This window comes from Phalacrocorax aristotelis, chromosome 2, assembly GCF_949628215.1.
Source record: "Phalacrocorax aristotelis chromosome 2, bGulAri2.1, whole genome shotgun sequence".
Lineage (NCBI taxonomy): Eukaryota > Metazoa > Chordata > Aves > Suliformes > Phalacrocoracidae > Phalacrocorax > Phalacrocorax aristotelis.
Window position 1 is genome coordinate 165,759,379 of NC_134277.1, and position 20,105 is coordinate 165,779,483.

General features: G+C 49.6%; 1 protein-coding gene across 4 annotated transcripts in view; it reads left to right on the top strand.

Moving 5' to 3' along the window:
• Positions 1–8,737: 8,737 nt before the first annotated feature.
• ADGRB1 (adhesion G protein-coupled receptor B1) overlaps positions 8,738–20,105 on the top strand; it is a 286,873-nt gene continuing 275,505 nt past the window's right edge. For all 4 annotated transcript variants that reach the window (XM_075085936.1, XM_075085937.1, XM_075085938.1 and 1 more), the window contains exon 1: positions 8,738–9,411. The gene's annotated coding sequence lies outside the window, so the exon portion shown is untranslated. The remainder of the gene's footprint in view (positions 9,412–20,105) is intronic.

Sequence of the window (20,105 nt, forward strand, 5' to 3'; positions counted from 1 at the left end):
TCTGAACTTTGCTGGAGAGTATTTATGAACACGTGTAGTGTTGAGCAGTCAATTGTATGCTGGTACTGAATGGCTCAACAGCCAGGCTTGTTCCAACTGATGTCAGTGATTTACTGCAGGAGGCAGTGATAAGCTGTCTAATAAATGGCTCTCCATTATTATAAACAGACGTGTCCCAGCTTACATTATAATTACACCTGAGAAAAAAAAAAACAAACCACCCAAAAACAAAAGTTGAGGGACTGAGTTTGGGTGAACGCTTTATTTAGTCTTAAGGTCATTTTCTTTTTAGTTTTTTATTCCCTTATTCAGGATTCAACCCACCTTCTGTTGAAGGACTGACAAGGAAAGTTTAATAAGCTATACATTATGGGATCAGCTTAATATTACAGCATATAGAACTTATGCTTAGGTCAAATAAGCTATACAGTTATGGGCTCAGCCTTTGATTTCAGCACATAGAAAACATGCTCGGGTTAAAACAGCTATGGGAAAACCACAGAGTTTCATTCATGTGAGCGTAAGAGGAAGAGTTCCTAAAAGGTGCTGAGCACTCTCCAACTCCATTAGTTTCTGTGGTAGCCTGGAAGCACTTGGCCTTGCAAGAATTAGACCTGGGAGATTATTTGAATTGCTTGAATCTGCAAAATGAGGCTGGAAACACATCATTGTGTGAATTTCCGGAGATTTATTTTTGCTTGTTTTTTGTGACATTAGTGAAAAGCTGACTTGAATCCTTGTATGTAAACTAACTGGGAACATGGGGGAAAGAAGGTGACCTACAAGTCTGGTCATTTGCTAGCTGGGATTATTTAGAAATTACCTGGACAGACTGGAGAGCTGAGCTTAGATGAAATTCAACAAGAGCAAGTGCAAGGTCCTGCACATGCGGAGGAACGACCCCATGCACTGGTACAGGTTGGGGGCTGAACTACTGGAAAGTGGCTCTGCTGAGAAGGACCTGGGAGTGCTGGGGGGCAGCGAGGTGACCCTGAGCCAGCACCATGCCCTTGGGGCCAAGGGGGCCAGCGGTGTCCTGGACTGCATTAAAAGGAGTGTGGCCAGCAGGGCGAGGGAGGTTATCCTCCCCCTCTGCTCTGCCCTGGTGAGACCACGTCTGGAGTACTCTGTCCAGTTTTGGGCTTCCCAGTTCAAGAAAGACAGGGAACTGCTTGAGTAAGTCCAGCGGAGAGCTACGAAGACGATCAGGGGACTGGAGCATCTCCCTTGTGAGGAAAGGCTGAGAGACCTGGGCTTGTTCAGCCTGGAGAAGAGAAGACTGAGGGGGGATTTTATAAATACCTATAAATATCTAAAAGATGTGTGTCAGGATGCTGGGACTGGACTCTTTTCAGTGGTGCCCAACGACAGGCCAAGGGGCCACGGGCACAAGTTGGAACACGGGAAGTTCCACCTGAACATGAGGACAAACCCCGTTGCTGTGCGGGTGCCAGAGCAGGGGCACAGGCTGCCCAGAGAGGCTGTGGGGTCCCTTCCCTGGAGACATTCACCCCCCGCCTGGACATGGCCCTGTGCCCCTGCTCTGGGGGTGCCTGCTCAAGCACAAGGGGGTGGGATGGGATGAGCTCCAGAGGTCCCTTCCAACCCCCACTGTTCTGTGATTCTGTGATTCTGTGACTGTTGGAGATGCCATGTTTTAGCGGGCTCATTGCTATGGGAAATTTTAAATGTGGAAGTAGGGAGTGTTCCTGCAGGAGACTTTTCCTTTTCAAAGTTTTTTTATTTAACTTCAGGTGTAAGGGTCACTGCTTCTGCTGCAAGGGTGGAGAACACCTCCACCCTTACCCCAACCCTCCGAGACATTAGCAGATCTGATGCAAACCCAGTACTCATTGTCAGGAAGCTTAGGAATTTTTTTACAGTAAGCTTCAATTAAAAAGTCCCTTCATTGTAAGTTTGATACACCAAATACCCAGCAGGAAGGTAAAAAATATTGCAACACATTTTATATTTCTTCTTTTTTGGTAGAACTGTCAGTTCATTGTCATTATACCTCAGTTTGTGGAAAAGGAGTGTTTTACTAGAAGAGGGAGAAAAGGAGTGTTGGTATTTTTGTGAAAAACACCTCAAACATTATTACTCTAAAATTATTCTGAATTTTGAAATCTAACCTAGTGATATTAAAGCAATAACAAAGCAGAAACATAATTTGAAATAAAATAAATTATTCTGACTGGCTTGAATTAAATTCACATGCTATGCTTAGCCGCTGGTTTGTGAAAGTGATCCTGGGATTTTGAGTTTATTTCAGGTTTTTCTGACAGCCAGCTAAGATATCTTAAACTTCTTTCCACTATGGAAAATTGTTTTCTTGTTCGAGTCTCTAAGTATCATCCCTGTGAAAGGGGATAGACAATCCTGTACAACACAGAGGTATTTTACATTTCAAGCTCCGTTTGCCAGTACTCAGGCAAGGAGGCTTTTCTTGCTGTGTACTTCTGCTTTCTCCATTGATTTAGGAGTTCTCATTCTGAGTGCATTGTAACTACAAGGAAATGAAATTCTCTCGCTTTCTGCTAAAATAAGGAGATTTACTTGGGGAAACAACTCCGTAAATACTACATACTGCCATCTATAGCTCTGCTTGGGAAACACATACGCAAGGCGAGCCCTGCAAATGAATCTGCTTTTACACCATCAAAGAAACCTTTTGTGTTAACCAAGGTTTTAAAAAAGTGGCTAGCAGTTTCCAACAGCTATTGTGAGAAGAGACGCTGTAATTATTATTCCCACTGCTATTTTTAGGTGATGTTCATCACTTTCCCTCTTGTGAATACGGTTTCCAAACAAGGATAAGGAAGAGCTGAGGACTTGTTAGAGAGATTCCCTTTATGTGGCCATTCGGGATGCTCTGGTTTTGACTTCACTGGCAATAGCGTCACTCTGTGCCCCACTGTAATGCAGGCAGATACAACGCAGCTCCCTCTAGGACAAACATCTTCAATGTTTTAACAGTTTCCTACTCATTAAAATGATCCCCCCCTTTTTACCCCTCCACCCTCCCTGAAAGTACATTTTTGTTTTTACCCTCAGGCTATTGGTTCTCAGCCTCTGGTTCACAGACCTCTACCGGCTTTTGTCCTTGCTATAGAAGTCTGCAGAATGTGACTTTGCCGTGTCTTACCAAGCTCTCCATGGACACCTGGGAACTGCAAACCCAAGAAATTCTGCAAAGCAAGCCACAAGACTGGGACAGCAGTGGGAAGGGGGTGCCAATTCACAGAACCCTGGGGTAGGTCAGGAAAAGGAAGATTTGCATTTCTCACTGAAGCATCCTGGGGTATTTAGGGTGTCTCATTCATCCCTGTGGGTCTGGCTGGAGTGGGGATTTTGCAGAATTAGGGTCAAGTTTGGGGAAAAAGTTTTCACACATAACGACTTGGCCCTTTGCTCTCCCCCAGTCCTTGCAAAGGGAAGGTCTCTCTGAAGCTTACCCTTTGGTGAGCTGGGTTGTTGTGTCTCTCCATCTCTTACCCTCCACACTCAAATCCCCAGAGCCAAAGGGGAGCCTATCATCTCTGTTGGGTGGTGGGAGACCATGGCTGGAAACCAGGGCTGGAAAGGAAGGGCTGGGGCAGGTCTCTCTCCCTCCATACTCGGGTCAAGAGTGGTGTGTAAAGCTCCTTTGATTCCCACAAGAGTGTGTGTGTCGGGGGAATGGACACATGGAGGAGGTGTGGGGAAGGGGGGAAAGGGGGTTGGAGCCAACTGAATTGCTGTGGCCAGTGTGGGGTGGGAAGCAGGAGGACTTCACTGTCATCTCCCCACCCCTCCCCTTCCTAGGCAGAGAGAGGGGAACAGAAAAGGTCAGGATCAGTGCAAAGCTCTGGGGAAGAAGCGAGGTGCTGTGATGATCTAGGCCTAGGGCTCCATCACTGCTTCCTGCTGCCAGACCCAGCATTGCAAATGCTTTCGGAGGGGGGTTCTGTCTTCTCCCCCGATCATCCAAGAGCTTTGGGACCCTGGTGATGGCTTGGCTTCCTCACCAACAGTGCAGTCATTCATCTAATCTCCAGCCACCATCACTGGCCATGACCATGTAAGTGCTGGTGCTTGTTCCCCTCACTAGAAGCCCTCTTTTGGGTTCCCATGTAGTTGTCCTCTGGCACTGGTATGAAAAGCAGGCTGGTTAGGAGAGAGAGCTGGAGTTAGGATTTTCGACACTGTCACTTGAGAAGGTGGGATTGCTGCCTTGCCTCACTTTACAACTCTATAAATTGGGTTAAACGCTAAATTCCAGGTTTAGGAGAAGCCTCTCAGCATGTTGTCCAAGAATGGAGATCTCTGAGCAAAGGCACTCCTTGAACACAGCCAATTCTATTACTTAATAAATACAGCCCATGTGAGGAGGAATAGGAGTTTTGTCTCTTGCACTTAGGAGAGGCTGTGATTCTTGGGTTTGATGTGTGAAGATGTGAGCATTAACACTCCTGAGCAGCCCTGCCAGCAGAAACCACAGCTGGTGACAGGGATGAAAATTCATTTAAAAAAACATTTAAAAATCAACAACAACAACCAAAGTGAAGTAGAAACCACAAGCCAGCAGTCATGTGAGAGAAGGGCATGGGAAAATCCCTTTCAAGCCCTGTGTCCAGCTGAGTTATTCCATGTCACCCTTTAGCAGAAGGGTGTGGCTGGCTGGAAATTGGAAATTTTCAAGCAGATCTTTAGCAAAACACAATGCAAGGTGTTATAGATGTAAACACAGTGCTATCTGTTGCTGGAGGGGAAGCAAACATTACTTACAAGCTGTCCTACTTTGCAGTTATCCTCTTCAAACAGATCTTCTGGGAAGCCCAGACATTCCCTTGTTTTTTTGCCTTGCTATCCTCATTTACACCTCTGATGGCTGGGGCTGCCACTGGCAGGAGGGGACTCTTCCAACACGCTGGGCTCAGTTGCTCTACATTGCAATTGTGCTTCTAGCAGATTTTAGGGGCAGATGGGACCAGAAGCTTACCTTCACAATGTGGGAGGTGGGAGGACAGAGTTAACAAATCCAAACCAGCTCTGAACAACTACCAGCCCAAACAGCCTATTTCCATCAGCATTAGGTGCTTCAAAAGAAGGTGCAAAAATTGGGCAGTTAGAAGATGTTCTGCTCTCTATTTCATGTCTCCCTCATGTACTTTCTAGTCTAAGACTGGCTGAGACACTTGAAGTGTGCAGCTTATTCCTTCTCCCAAAATCTCTTTGCAGTTTCCCAGGGAAGCTGCATTTAACCATAAATATTCCCCATCCCCTTTTGATCTTGACCGGTTTTGTTTCTGCCAACAAGAGGCATTTTCTGTGCAGTAAGCATGGTCTAAATTCAAAGTGAGTGTAAGGGTAGAGGGATTGCCTATCTGTATTGAGTTTGATGTTTTCTTTTGTGAGAGAGGTGGAGTTACAGTTGGATCCAACTCATGCCTTGCCATCTGCAAAGCCCAGACGAAAAACAGGCAAAGGCAACAGGAGTCTGGAGGAGAGGAGAACGATCGTTGTCTCTTTGTTGTGTTTTTGCACAGAAAAGCTAGTGTTTGTATAAAACCCACCCAGCACAAGCCCAAGAAGTGTTATGGGTGGGTTGGCGTTATTAGCTCCCCCATGGTGGTCTGGGGATGGTGTGCCCCAGAAGCTGTCGTGTGCTGTAACCTCTGTTTCTGTTAGTCTTGTTTGCTTCTTTTTCCTCTGACAATGACACTGGAAGGTCCTGATGGCACTTATTCCTTCCCCGAGTAACCTCAGGAGTCTTCACACCATATCCTGGTGGGCCAGGGTTTGCCAGTTTGGGTTGAGCTCAGGCCTTTTGGTTATATTTGCATAGTTTCAAGCAAAATGAGGCTGGGATCTCCGTTGCAGGGCTCTCTGTATCATAAATAAACTGTACTACCCTAGGGGTAGCCAGAATAGTCCCAGCAAGGTCCATACATGGGGAGTGGGGGGCACAACCACCAACACAAAGGTGTCTTTACATCTCAGTGTGCCCCAGTGTTATGAGCTCAGTGACTCCCTTCAGAAGGACCTTTGGGAACTATGGAGACTGGCAAGGGGAAAAAAAAACTGTTAATGCCTCTTCTCCATCCTTTTCTATGTCATGGCTCTTTACCCACACCTGCTTTCCAATGCGAGACTCCTCTTTTTGTTTGAGGGCACAAGGGTTGCCCTTCTTCACCACATGAGTGGGCCCGGATGCAAAATGACCTGAAGACTGGTCAAGCCAGTTCATTTAGAGGTAGATTGGCATAAAATAGGCCATTCTCCCCAGGGATTACATGCGTTGGTTATGTTGGCAGGATGGAAGGAAGGGTATATGTGTCCCCAAACTCACACTTTAAGAGACCTGATGTGCTGAGAGCATCTCTTGCTCTGCAAATGACTTCTTTGCCCTCAGAGGTATCCTGCAGCAGTAAGTTTCACAGATCCCTGTGCATTATGGTAAAGTTATTTCCTCTTAATCGCTTCATAGATGTACAAAGCCAAAGAGACTAAGTGAGTTATTGCATTTGGTTACCTCAGCCAATTGCCCAGACCAACTCCTCACATGCCCTGTTCACTGGAGGGGACACAGTGATAAATGGGGAGATCAGACCTCTCCTCTCTGTGTTTTTAAGGCATGGGTCTGTTAAAGGTTCTGCCTCGTTAGATGAGGGTCTGGGGGTTCATGGACTTCTCTACCTAGGACTGCATAGAAACGGGTGGCAGTTAAATTTTTCATTGCATCAAGCCCAGCTCTCCCACAAAGATGAGATTTCCATCATGCCCCATTGCAGCAGTGGGGGTTGGAAACAGATTTAATTTTGTCAGCAGCACTTTCTGATACTTATTCCTTGTGCTGAGCTTCTTTGCCCTACAACACAGGAGAGATCCTGGCTACACCTTGCTCTGCCTGAGCACCCCAACCCCAGGGAAGGAAGGCGAGTTGTTCCCCAATTCTCCCCCCACCCCAAAGGCATGGCAGAGCTGTCCCATGGGACTTACAGAGGCAGGGCCTGCTGCTTTGCGTAGTCTCCTTTTGCCAGGAACCCTGTGATTCCCACCGAAGCGCTCTGCTCTCCTGCTTGCACCTGCGAAGGCTGAAGAAAGAGAAGCTGGAGAAAGAGAAGCGGAGAAGAAATCCCTGGGGGAGTTGGAAGAGCAGAGAAGCCTTCTTGAAGGAAAACAAACCAGCCAAACAAACTCCAGAAAGGATGGAGAGAGAAAAGGAGAGATTTCCATTCGGAGCATGCACCGTACTAATCCAGCATAGCCGCCTGTCGGCTGAAAACAAGCATTTCAGGCCCCAGCTGCCCCTTTGCTCCAGTCCCTGCTTAACTGGAGATGTCACGGATGCCTTTGGCCAGCAGTGCTGCAGTGCTGGCTGGGGACGAGCAGAGGCTGGTTCACTGTGCTCCGTCACAGCCGGGGCTTGTTGTTCAGCTCCCCCAAATGAACAATTTTTTCCCTTTTCCCTTTCCCCAATAAGTTTTTTTTGGCGTAAAAGAGGTTTGGAGGTGTGGAAATGGGGGTAAAAGGGGTGGATGAGGTGAAGGGAAGGGTGCAAATGGGAAGAAGGCCAAGGGAAGGGGATGGAGGTGCCCTGGAGAGTACCTGGGGGGAGGAAAGGGGTGCCCCTCACCCTCCATGAAGCAGACGGACAGAGGGTGAGGGCAGCTGGTATTTTTAGCTCTGCCCCTTGGGGCAGGTCTGTGCCCCCCTGCTGTTGGGGAGCAGCATCCCCAGGCAGGGAGGGAGGTGGTTTTCTCAGGGAAAGAGGTTGTTTTCCTCCTCGTGGAGTAGAAAGGGTTAAAGACAAGGAGCAGGTCCTGAAGTCTGGCAGGATGCTGAAGTACCCCAGCTCTCCCCTCCCTTCTCCAGTCTTATATCACTCCCTTCCATCCCCTTCCTGCACCCTGCTGGGTGTTGCATTGGTGTGATACCACCCCCTCCCCCCAAAAAAAAATATATGTGTGGGTTGATGGAGCAAGGGGTGGGAGGGGATGCTAGTAAAGAGGTTAAAAAAAAAAAAAAAGAAAGGGTTAATTGCTGTTGGTGTTTCTTGCCTGGGCAAACAGTGTGCCCTGGTGCAAAGCCACCGCCAAGCCGGGGGGGCTCGGGGAGCTCCTGCTCCCGTCCACCTGCCGCTGCCCCAGGGGGTCCCCGCCGTCCTGTCCCGTCCCCCATCCCCCGTCCCCCTCCCCAGGTTGTCAGCTCCAGGGAGCAGCCCCTTCTCCCTCCCGGTACCCAGGGAGCGGGGAGCCGTGGCCCTGCACATCCCTCTGCGGGCGACCAGCACCTCTCCCGCGCTGAACCCCCGCAGGGGTTTGGGTTTTTTGGGGGGTGCGGGGGGTGGGAGCAGAGCCCCTGCCATCCCCACCACCACCATCCTGGCTCCCTCTTCACCTCCTGGTTCCCCGTTTAGGGCTAAGCTGTCCCGGGGAGGCTGCGCTGCCCGGCTGCCAATGCACTCCGGCTCTCGCTGGCTCCTCTGCTCCATCCATCCATCCATCCATCCATCCATCCATCCATCCTTCCTTCCTTCCTTCCTTCCTTCCTTCCTCTCCTCCTATAGGCTAGCGGAGCATGCCTGATGTGATACCGTGGCAGTTAGGGTCCTTGCCTATAGCTGCCTGTTTTACAAAGCTCCGATCTGTGCGTGTGCGTGTGTATGTGTGTGTGCATTTTATTCCTCCCTCCTATCCCTCCCTCCCTCCCTCCCTCCCTCCCTCCCTCCCTCTCTCTCTCTCTCTCACTCTAATGTGTGATCTGGAAAGCTTATAAAAGCCTGATGTAATCCTTAATGCAGCCCCTGGCTACAAAGACTGGATCTAGTTTCACAGAGAGAGATTCAGAAGCAGAATTAAAAAAAGAAAAAAAAAAGTGGGGGGAGAAGAGAGAGAAAGAAGGAAAAGCAGACGAGTGGATTTTAAACAAACATATCTTTCTGAAGAAGACCATTCTTGCTCTTTGCTGCTGGGAAAGCTACTCTGACCCTGCTGTATATTTTTTTTTAAAGGAGAAGACTTGATTGTCTGCTTGGATCTAATGATTTATTGGCTTTTAACTGCGTTTTTCTCCTCTCCTAAGGATTCCTCAAAAAACGGCTTAATTATTTTCAGCTTTTCTCTTCCACCTGCCTGTCTGCAGAGACACCAAAGGTTCTCCCTTCTTCTCCCTCCCCACCTCCATTTCATTTAGGATTTTTTTTCCCTTTTCTGTTTAATATATACATATATATATATATAAGTGTGTATGTATATATATATGTAGAGCTAAGAGTGGAGGGAGTGGAGGGGGAGAGAGCTCTGCCATCCTTTTGGACTTCACACGCTGCCCAATGTTGGGCTGGTTACCCCTGGATATGTTGCTGGTTTCCATTTGGAATTTGACAAAGGGAAGAAGGAGGATATAAAACCTGGGGAGCTCTGCAAGGTAAGGGGCTCCCTGCCAGCCTTCCTTCTTCCTCGGAGGGGAGAGACAGGGGGGACACGACTTTTCTGGGCTGCGCTTTGCCTTGAGTGCAGGGGGGGTGTCTCTCAATCCCCAGGAGAGGCAGGGATGGGAGCAGCGGTGGGCACACACTCCTCTGCTTTTGCCCCTGGAAACAGCACCCGGAGGATGTTTTCGTCCCCTCCGCTCTGCAGTTTGGACTGATAGAGCGTAATTGCTCCCTGCCATGGGAAGTTTTAACTTTTGTGCATGCGAGTCCTGTGGGCAAACATCAAGCAGCGGTGGAAAATATTGATGTCTGCAGGATGCAGAGGGGGAAATGCATTCGTGTCCTGGAGAGAGGAGCTGGAGAGTGGGTTGTTCCTGGGGGAAAAGGCAGTCAGGAGAGGGAAGGGGTGTAGGGGATCGCGACGGGAGAGCTGCAGAGCCAGCCGGGGCTCAACTGCAAAGTGCTGCGAAGCTGCGGTGCCTTCACGGGCAGCCCTGGGGTCCGGGACTCCTCAGCCTGCAATGTTGGCAAACAAAGTCTCAGAAGGATAGGCAGCTGGCTGCCCTGGGCATGAATCTGCCTCCATCCCAGCTCTTTGCCTTCCTCCTTTCCCTTAGAGAGTTTGGGGGGTGGCGGTGGGGGTGTCTTTCCTTGCATGCTTTGCCACTCGCGTGGCACCTTCCCAGGGCTGGAGGCAATGGCTGGGGAGGTGATGGGCTCCTAATGTTCCCCCCTCAATGCCGTTTATCAGCACTTTACTTCACATCGTAGGAGAAAATTAGCCTTTAGCCTCTGTAGAGATCAGACTATGGCACAGACACACTGACACACACACACTGCTCCTGGAGCTGGGCTCCAGGGGGGTGCTGGCACCCAGGCATGGATTAGCCTTTCTTTGGGGGGGGTGGGGGGGGTGGAGAGAGAAGGAGTCTCCATCAGGGATGCGTAATTACAAAGCATCTTGTTCTGAATCACCCTGTGTGGGAATGAATCGCAAAATTTGTCTCTCCCTCTTCCCCCACCGCCCCCTTCCCTTTCACGGCCTGACATTCGCTGATGGAGGGTGGCTGTTGATGCATCTCCAGACTTTCGCAGAGAGGTATTTCAGCCATGGCTCTGCCAAGGCTGGAAGGAAAAGTGGGGTGGAAGAGAGCAGGTAGGGTTTTCAAAGGGACTTTTTAGCCTGATTGTGACCCGGTCCTGGCTGAGAGAAGGCATCTGTCCCCAGCAATCGAAGCCATGGGTTGCAGATCAACTCTGCAAGGTACCTTTGGTTGTGACTCACGCTCATGTCCCTGATCATGCCCTGGCCAAGGAAACAACCCGTGTGAATCAGTTGCACAGAGAGGAGGTGGTGGGAAGGGGAGTTTCAAGGCAAGGTCAAAGGGATGGAAGGTAAAAAGACCCTCCCCCTTTCATCCCTGACCACCCCATCCCTTTGGATCTGGGGCTTTCCAGGGCTCAGACTCAATCCAGCTCCAGCGCTAGGTCTGGCGAGCGCCAGGGCCAGCTGACAGCTGATGGCTGAGGGAGGAGGAGGAGGGGAAGGGGGGGGGTGAGGAAGAGCGAAGCTACTTTGACAGATGCCAAAACCTGCCTGAATGGCAGAGCGAAAATCACAGCCCTTTGAATGCCAGTGCTCCCCGGGAGGGTGCCAGGGGGTGGTCAGGGTGCAGGTGCACCTCCCTGGCCCCTTTACCTGTTGATTAGCTATAGGTGTGCTCTCGCCTGGCCATGCAAAGCCTAAAGAAAGCCAGGAGGGATGAGCCCTGGGCACTCTGCGGAGTTGACTGGCGACCTCCGCCGCGTAGCAGGGAGGACTGTGTATCAATGATGATGACTCTGCTTTGGCTGGTGCTGAAATATCTGTATTATCTATTATCAGCTGGGAGACGAGGCTGGAGGCTTCGCAGAGCTGGGATCTCATCCAAAGCCCGGGCTGCTAAAGGAAACAAACAACTCCCCATGCATATTAAGTGGGTCCCTAATTAATTAATGACTCATTAACCTGGGTCCTGCAGTCGTTACTGTGCCTAAGACTTCACTGAGGAAGAGGAGGGAGGTTGCAGGGTAGAGTAGGGGAGATTTTTACCCTCAGAGGGTGCTGAGGAACTGCATCAGCTCTCAGCCAAGCCGCACTGCCAGGGGACAGGTGGGGCTGAACCAGGAAGGGGCTGGGGGACAGGCAGGGGGCTGAGCAGGCAGGACGTTCTGCCACCAGGCAGGTCTCAGCTGCAGAAGATGGGCATGGGGAGTGCAGGGGTGCTGGGGACAGGGAACCAGGGGACCCCCATGCTCTGCTCCTTGTGGGGCAGCGGGGTCGGGGTGCAGCATCCCTCCTGCTGTGGTGGGTGAAGGGGAAGGTCAGGTAGAAACAAGGCAGGGGCAGGGCAGAGGCAAGGAAGGAGCAGGGCTCCTGGCCCTTTCCATAGAACCTAGCATGGCGTTGCGGAGCCCTGACTGAAGGGACAGGAGCTTGGATCCCCCCATAATTGACCAGCAAATGTGGGCAGGCTCAGGGAAGGTCTGGCTGCAAAGTGGGGTGGTTTTCTCTTAATAAAGGGTCTGTACCCCTATTTCCCTTACATGGGGGAAACTGAGGCAGGCCCCATACCCAGGCTAGGAAGTGAGACTGTGTGTGTGTACGTGTATTCCTGAACCCCAGTCACATCCCTGTGGAATAGCCAAAGGCAGATTCTGGGGTGGGGGAACACACCACCCCCCATCTCACTGCTTTGCCACCCTAGGGAGACCTGCTTTGCCCTCCACTCCGCAGGCACTCAGAGGTGGTCTGGGACACACACAGAGCCCTTCCCTCCCTTGCAGAACCCCCTGCCCCCTTTTGCAAGCACCCCAAACTTAGTGACACCCACACACACCCACTCCCCCCACTCCTTCCTTCCCATAGCATTGGGGCCGTCCCCGCTGCAACCTCGGGCGGGAAAGGCTAGAAAAAAGGTGGGGGACATCTCAACGTAGTGTCACGGTCCCCCCCCCCAAGCTCTCCCAGCCCCGGCAGGCTTTGGGAGCGGGGTTTGGGGGGGCGGCCGGGGCTTGCGGCGAGCGGCGGGGAGGTGGCGCTCGCAGCCCGGCTATCGCCGCCCGCCGCCCCCGGAGCGCTCGGCTGCTCGGCACAGCCCGGCAGAGGTGTGCCCCCCCTAAGCCCCCCCTTTCCCCCTCCCAAAACAGCCCCCCCACACACACTGCTCGCAATAAGGGCTGCCTCGCACCCCGCGCACCCAAAACACGCCGCCCCATGGGGTTTATTCCCCACTCTGCGAGCATCACCTTCCCACGGGCTTTTTACTTCCCCGCTCCAATATTTTTTTACCATACACCCCCTCATGTTTTATCCGCCCCCCTTCTCCCCGATCTCAGCACCCTTGTGGAAGCAGAGGCTATTTGGGCTGCCACGGGCTCTCCCTGGGAGTCCAAGCGGGATGCACAGCTTCGCTCGCCCCCATGCCCAGGAGCTGGGAAGCAGCCCCCAGCCTCAAGGGCTTGCTCCCTACAAGTCCCTATGAGCCCTTGCTCCCTACAAGTAAGGAACAGGATGCCCAAGCGCTCTGCTCCTGCAAGTCAGCCCAGAGTATTGTCCAGAAGGGATCGTGCCCCATCATTGCTCCTGGGGAAAAAAATGATGTAGGGGCTTCCTGTGGTGCCCCGGTGGCTGCAGATGGCTTTTCTTTCTCCCATTTTTGGGGGAGGGAGAGGGGGAAGCAGTGTGATCATAGATCCAAATTCACCTTCTCCCGTAGCTCAAGTGTAGGAAACCCCCCTGTCATCAATACCTGTTGCAGGGTATCAGCTTGGCTCATTAATTAACTCCGGGAAACCTGAGTTGGTAAACAAATGAATCAAAGCTTTTCCCTGGGCCTGATCCTGGGTTTGCAGCATGCTGATGCCCACCTTTCTAGGATAGGTGCAAAGAGAGAGGAGTATTTTCTTCAAGATGGATGACAGGCTGTCTCTGTAACTAGCTCACCTCCTCTCCTTGGAGAAAATTCACATCCCCAAGCGACCCTTCAAAGGGAAGGGAGCTGGCACCTGGCCTGGAGGTTTGCAGAAGACTGTCTTTCTCGACATCACAGCACGTATCAGAACAGCTCGATGTGGCTGCAGAAAAAGCGCAGGGGTCCCTGACACATCCCAGCTCTCACCATGCACAGGATGCTCCTTCTCACAGCTCCTTCCCCAAATTCCCTGGGCTTTCTGCTTGCCTGGGGTTTGCAGAAAGTGCTGGGATAAAAGATGGCAGGAGGGGGATGCTTCTGCTTAGGTGAAACCAGACTAACGAGAAGGTAACCTGCTGTTGGGGGTTTATGACCATCCATATATTTGGGTGGGGTGGGGATTTGGGGCTCTGAAGCATGGGAAAAAAGGGTCTGGGGCACAGTTCTCTCAGCTAAGGTAGGGATAGGGATCTCCTTTGCATCTCAGTTGCTTTGAACCATGTCTCTGCCAGGGTAAACAGTATTTCAGTGTCCCATCTGCACTGGAGAGGCAGCAGTCTCCATTGACTTGAGATACACTCTTTTTCTTTAGGTTCATGCGTGGCCCCCTCAGGTCCCAAATCCACAGGGGACTAGCCCTCTAAGTCCCAAATCACCATGACAGGGAGCTGTGGCAACCCTCGTTTCTCCAGGTCAGAGCCACCACAGATGTCATCCTCACCTTTAGCATCCTTCAGCTTCCTGGTACAGGAGGTCCCATCTGCCTTGTAACCCTTCTTAATGCTCCTGCTGCCCAAAAGGCAATTCTTCCTCAGCACCACACCATCCCCAGCCGAGTACTGGTGGTATTTTATTAGAATGTAAGATACTACCATCTGGAAGCCAAACTTCTCCCTTGAAGAGCAATCTGGCAGGACAGCCCATGTGGAGGGTGTATATCCCTTCCTCTTACATATACTCCGTGAGATAGTTGGCTCTTTAAGACGGTTTGGGCATGCTGAGGGTAGAAACCACAACAGAACACATGAAAAAAAAACCTGTAAATGAAGTCCCTCCAGAATGTGCATTCGTTGTCACAGCTTGGGCTTAGAAATTCCTTGTGGTGCCTCTTGGAGCAAGGGTTTTGTATTAGTCTGATTGTGCTGGGACAATCTGTCATGTTGCTCCAGGAAGCTCTTAGGAAAGGAAAAAAAAAAAAAAGTAAAATAAAAGAGAATATAGATAATATTTTAAATCAGAGGGCTGCTGGATTGGTGACTCTGTCAAAGACACACATCACTGCCCCCTTTATGAAAATTTAAATTGGTTACTTCTGTCAGAGAAAATGAGAGATTTGCTGATTTTAATTTGTTGTAGTGAATCACCCCCTGCCAATGTTATCAAAATTAAACTAGGGATGGTTTCCAACTTTCCTTCTCCTACTCCCTTTGCATTTTGTCTGAAATATCCCTTCATAAAACATCGGTCAAGAAGTGACCAGCTGATGATAAATGAGCTGTTGAAGCTGCAAGCTCTGCTGTGTTTGGTGTCATGCCTTATCTCTGGGACGGGGGCACTGGGGAAAGCAAATCGTATCTGGAAGAAGAATGAACAGAGACCTTGTTAGGAAATCTAGACTTTCTACTAGTTTGGAATATTTTGGGGTAAAAATTAAAGCAGATGGCTGTAATCTTATGTGGTACGCTCTATGTTAGCCTGTCTGTATTTATGAAGTACACAGAGTATGAAAAATCCTCCTTCCAGTTAGCATCATAGTTTTTAGGGAGGAGGTTTACTCCCGGTAGAGCTGCTGCTTCCTGACTCGATTTGCCCTGAGAGAAGGACAGAGGAATGCTGCATATACTTGGGACACCATTTTGTACATGCCATATGCAGGGGCCAGTATATATTATTGCCAGCTCTTTTTCTGAACACCTAGTTTTGGTCAGAGGTAGGCCTTGTGATACCTCATCCTACGATTTCAGCACTCCTGCCTGCAAGCTCACCTTGTTTCCTGCCTGTTATCGGGCTGGCTTTGCTAGATGGAGATGTTTGCTCAGTTTTTGAGCCCAGCTGGCCTATTGCAAAGTCCTTGCTGTTTGCAAAATGGCTCTTTTCTTCCTTCCCTCTGCCAGCTATTAGGGCTATCCCATTCCTGGCAGGCCTACCTGTTCCGTATTCATTGAGAGTTAGCACTGACCTCTCTCTAAATGCTTTCGGGATAGGAGTCATCACGATTTCCATGCTAGAAGAGATGTGGAGCTGAAGCAGTTTGTCCCATTCATGCTGCTGTTTCCTTATGGACCTCTCAGCTGATCGTTTAAACCCACAGCTCCACAAGCCACTGAAAGTTTGGTCTACCCAACACAAAACCCCATGCTTGATTATAAAAGCTGCTGTAGCGCAATCCCCACTACGGGCCGAGGGTGTTGTAGGGCTGATCTCACCCAGTGTCAAACCATGTGTTCAGGTCACAGTTATTTTATCTGCACTTTGGTGTTTTCAGCTGTAAAACAGAGAGCCCTGGCTTCCTCCCTCTCAATGGGGTTCTGTGCCAGAAAATCAAACGGACTTGGTCAAAAAACCAGTTGCTTTGGGATTCTGAGATGACGGGCACCAGCCAAACACCAGGCATGAATTATTCTTCTTGTGCTTTGACTGTGAATGCGTGTCCACCCTTAAACATTCCTCCCGAGTCATGTTTTCTTGTCCTTTCTCAATCCTTATTTTCGGGATGCCTTTTTACAACTGAGGCTCTGGAAGTACGCAGGTGTCCTGTACCCACCTTGGGTTCCCTCTGGATTAAACACATGCTTTTTCAGGAGACCTTCTATAACACTTTGTCCTGCAAAATGGTCCTTTGCATAGTCCATCCCACTTTGATATGCAAGTGGATTAAGCCTAGGGTAGGAGTCGGTTTTATACTCTATGTTGTTTAGCAGCAATCTAACAATGGCTATCTTCTCGAAACAAATATCCGCTGGTTCCCGCAAATGAAAGTCGATACACCTTCAGAAGGAAATTTGTCCCGATAGGGTCTTTTGTATTGAAAGCCCTGTTGGTAGATTTATTCATAGTGCAGGTTCGTTCCCTTAACAAGTCAGTTATTCATTGGCCATTGCCTGAGGGTGTGTGGAATTTATGGTCATAGTCCTGTAATCAGATATTTTGTTATAGAGGGCTTTGCCACTGTGGAAGGTTTGAATAAATCAGAATGCAGCAAAAATTGATCCTCTCACAATCTATTTCTGGACTCAGCTCCCACTTTAAGAGTATTTTCCCCCCTTCTTGAACCGTGCTACTAAAGCCTTTACATGCTTGTGCTCTGGTCAGCTCTACCAAAGCTATGCATTAGTACACGTGCACAGACATACGCACACATTTATGCATGTTTTCTGAGCATGATTTTGGCTCTCACCACGCTTAAGATACACACTGTTTCCACTTCCCAGACAAAAAAAAAAAAAAAAGAGTTTTTCTCTATCACCTGACTTAAGCATCTGGAAGTTGGAAAGGACTGCTTGAAAAATGCTTTAATCAAATGCCAGTGAAGAAAGGGAAATCTGATTTTGAGTAGCTGCACGGATGCCTTAAGTACTAAAGAGCTTGGCCTGCTAATCTTCACTTCTCAGATGTTGTTCTACAATCTGATCAGCCCTATTGAGCTGAAACAAAGGTTAATTGCTAACAAAAAGCTCCTCACCTTTGTGCATACAAAGAAAGGGGCAAGGGTGAGCACCCTGCTTTTGGGAGCTTAGTGCGGGCTCGCCATATGCAGGCAATGGTAAGGGACTTTGGTTCTTGCATGTGTCCCAAGAATATCTATGGAAGTAAAATTACAGCAGAGCCTATGATTTTTATGGCAGAAATCAGGGATGGGAGGAGAGAAAAATTTCTGTAACCTAGCAGCCTGTTCAGCTGCTGTCTCTTAGGTCGTTAGTGATGTTAAATGTGTAAATGACAGTGAACCTCTCCCTTGTGAGCAGGGCTGAACTGTCTTGGTGCCTACACTTGGGATGGAGCTTGGCAGTGATATGGTTAGCCCATGGTCTGACATGATGCCCACCTTGCGAGTGTTCCCCAGGGCAGAACAGCTTTCTTGGGAAACTCTGATGGCTCTAGGGATGGGTTAAATTTAGGAAGAGTGTGTGGCGAGGGACACTGAGTGCCTGATCTGCTCCGGTGAGTGCAGATACTTGCAGCCACCAGCACTTGCAGTTTCAGCCATGAGCAAAAGTGAAGGAATAAGTGAATAGTAAAGGTACATTTGCTGCATATTCTGAATGCTTACAAAAAAATAATAACATGATCAATGTTAAATAGTCACAAGACACAAGTCCTGTGTGATTTGCTGGCTCCTGCCAGCCTGGGGTTTTTAGATATGTTAATAGCAATGCTGTGGGGACTTCCAGATTCTCCAGATGGAGATGATTCTGATACCAGCAGGAGAGAGGGTGACAATCAGAAGTGCAGCAAGGCTGGGAGGGCACGGGGGAATCCAGGAGACATCCCAGCAAAATGCCAGTTAGCTGGGAGATCCAGTTAAGTAGGATGCATGGAAATATCAGGAAGGCACACTTTGCTGTGAGAGTTATCGTGCTTGTAGATGTAGCCAAGGTATCCCTCAGGGACTGGACAACTGCCTGTCTGTAGGCAGTGCCTTCAGGCATGGAAATGACACTGGAAGGGGAGATTTTGCTAACAAACCTCTAGATGGGTTAATGTTAGTCCAGAGCCTGGCCCTCTACCATGGCCAAGGAAGATGGGGGAGGGGTGGGTTGGATGAGGTTACTTCCAGGTGTTCCTTCCAACCTTAAGCATCTGTGATTCATTGAAAATGGGACATGAATGTTGCAGGGTTTGATGCCCCCACTGGACATAGCTGCCCTCAGGAGCTGTTCTTTGGCCTGTATATGGTGAGCAGAAGACCTGCAGGGCATTTAAAGATGTCCTGGGAAAAGCACTTAAGGCTGGTAGCATTTGCAGCATGAACTCCAGGGTGGGACTATGTGACAGCACCCTTTGGGCCTGGTATCACAGAAGGGAGGAAATCTGATGGGGACTGAGGTCTGTGGGCTGAAATCTAAGGGCGCTGTGGTGTTTTGAGTGAGAGAAAAACCTTTCGTTACTGTGTGAGACAGCCTTACTACCCCTCGAGAAGCAGAGACTGCCCTTGCCCTGTACTGGGACAAAGCCATGTACTGATGTCCCGTTGATTTATCCCACTGTTCTAGACCAGGACCCTCTTAGTCAGTCCATTCCCCTTCATCTCTCTGGAGGCGTACACTGATCTTTTTGGCTGGGCTGTGGCCAGTGGCAATGCTACAGCATCTTTGATCAGAAATATGAACACACATTGCCCTAAGATGCGTTACTTAGCTTGTTTTACTTCCTTCACTGAAACAAGTAATTTCCTTGTTAATAGTCTCCTTTTTTGGAGGGGGCAGGGGGTAAAGCTGAGGATTCAGGCTTGCTCTGTAGCTGAGAGGACATCTCTGGGATGTGGAAAGAGGAGCTCCTCCACCACAAGCTGTGATGCTTCCTTCTTCCTGGTTCTGTGGGCTGATGGCTGGCGGGTCCCTCCCTTGTTTGGTCTGGCTTTTGACTTCTGATTAATAAAGTTCCTCACAAAAGAATCTTTAAGACCATCCTACAGCGCCTGTGAGGGTAGCACCTAAGTACTAACATCATCAGGTACGATGTGGATCGTAATGCTGGGGAGGGACAAGGAAGGTGGCTGGTAAAGCTGGCTGTGATTCCTACCAGCTCCCAACATGTCCATTTCATGGGTTGGAGATGGCCTTAAAAGGTTCAGGGAACAGAAACGCCTTTCTCTTTCCTATCTTGAATAGATCTCAGATGTGTTTTCAGAGGAGCTCACCTCAGTGGTTTCCATTTTGTGTGGTGAGGGGAATGTGGGACAAAGCAGTGATTTTTCTCACCTCCCTTCCCTTGCCCAAAAGGGTGGTTGGATCTATATAGGACATGACTCTTCACAGTCCTGGAGCTGGGTCACCAGACTGTGCTTCTGTGCACGTGACAGTGCAGGGGATTGATAGGAAAGCTGGTGCTCAATACAACTACCATGCACAACTAAATACGTGGGATGCTCCACACCAGGCATGGCTGCCTCTCACGTGGACTGAAAAGTCTTCCTGTAACTTCCCGTACTCATAAATGCAGTTACGAAGTGCAAGGTGCACAGCATGCCATAGCGATGTGGTTTATTAAAACCCCAGCCTCCCACCTCAAATTACAACCCAAATGCTGTGTTTGTTTCCAACCTAACGCCGGCCCTCTGAGGTTTTCATTTAGCGCTAAGCCCTTTCGAAGTTGCTGTTGATTGCAGAGCAGATAGCATAATATCCCTGTGGAAGTTATTTGTAGCAGGGGAGGAGGGGAGGGGAGGGGGTGGGGGTGGGAAGAAATCGATCACCCTAGTGCAAATGCCAGGAATGGGGTGGAGAATTAATGATGCTGCTCAGCCATACTTTCCACTCAGTGGCCCATCCTGCCACTCAGATGTCTTTTTCTGAGAGTGTTGGTCTGATTGCTGCAACTCCTTGGACAGTCAGAGAAAGAGTAATTGGAAGGGGGGGTTCAGCTGTGCAAATTGGCTTCTAGTCTGGAAGGTGACTTCGGTGGTGTAATTGTTCTGTCCAGCCACCAAGCCCTCATCAAATACTGGCAGCTGGGGCTCTGCCTTTACCCTTATTTTCTCTGTTCTTGTGGCAATGAGCCTGGCTGTTTCCTGG